Below are 1,255 nucleotides of genomic sequence, written 5' to 3'. Positions count from 1 at the left end.
CAAAGTTAAATTTTAGTATTTTATGAATCATATGTACACGGCTTATTTGATAAAAACAATAGATTACATTTATATGATTTTGAGTGTTTTCAATTTCCCTGTTTCCGCCCTAGAAGAAGCCAGCAACTAGAAATACTAGAAGCCACAGATCGCAGGTATTGTATCAAATACCAAATTAGCCCTGAGAATAAAATTGATTGGAAAATTTTATTTTGAATTTAGTTGTGTTTTTACATAGGCAGTAAATAAAATAATTGAATAATCAATTAAATTAAGAATTTTCTAATCAATCTAAATAAATAGATAAAGTAGAGCATAACAGTATAGATTTTACAATAAACATTTATAGTTAATACATGTATTTTCTTGTTAAAAAAACTGACAACAAATAGCAATTAAGGGGGCCCCTAAATATCTAGTGCCCAGGGCCCGAAGTTAGGTTAAACCGGCATTGTTTGTATAGGTATTATGTGCTGGCAGTTTCTCTCCATATTTGCTTTGATGTCGTCTAGCCATCGTTTTAGTGATCTTCCTCTACTACGACTGTGTTCGCGTGATCTCCAATGTACCTACAATGTTTCTCGTCCACCTTTCGATGTTCTGTCGTGTCACGTGTCCTACTCAGTTACATTTCATCTCAGTTCCCTCAGATATACTCCTAACATAGTTCGTTCGATCGCCCTCTGAGTCGTCCTCAATTTATTGGCTGATACCTCTGTAAGTGCCATGGTCTCCATTCCATAGGGTTATAACTGGTAGAATACAATTGTTAGTTGAATACCATTTTCTTTAGATGTATTGGTACCTTTTTGTTTTTCAACACATCACTGAGTCTTTCTACTGCTTCCCAAGTGAAGATCCACAATAGATGCTATCCATACACTAAAACAAGCAATAGAGAAAATATACTAGTACGACGAAGAAGCACATAATATACTTTTGTTAGACTTTAAACAGGCCTTTGACAAACTAAATAAAAGAAAAATGATCTAAGACTTACAAGAGAGTAAACTACCAAATAAAATCATAATAATGATAGAAATGACAATGCGAGATTGCCAAGTAACAATAGACACCAGAAGAAATAAAACACAAATAATAAAAATAAAATTGGAGTAAGACAAGGAGATGCGCTCTCAACGGTACTATTTATTCTATCACTAGAAAAGATAATAAAAAATCTGTGAAACGTAGAACTATAAACAAGAATGCAGTACAAATAATAGGAGATGAGAACGATATAACCATAGTAGCA

The sequence above is a fragment of the Diabrotica virgifera genome, chromosome 10 (genome assembly GCF_917563875.1).
Source record: "Diabrotica virgifera virgifera chromosome 10, PGI_DIABVI_V3a".
Classification (NCBI taxonomy): Eukaryota; Metazoa; Arthropoda; class Insecta; order Coleoptera; family Chrysomelidae; genus Diabrotica; species Diabrotica virgifera.
The sequence above is the reverse complement of the archived record's forward strand: the minus strand, read 5'-3'. Positions refer to the sequence as shown.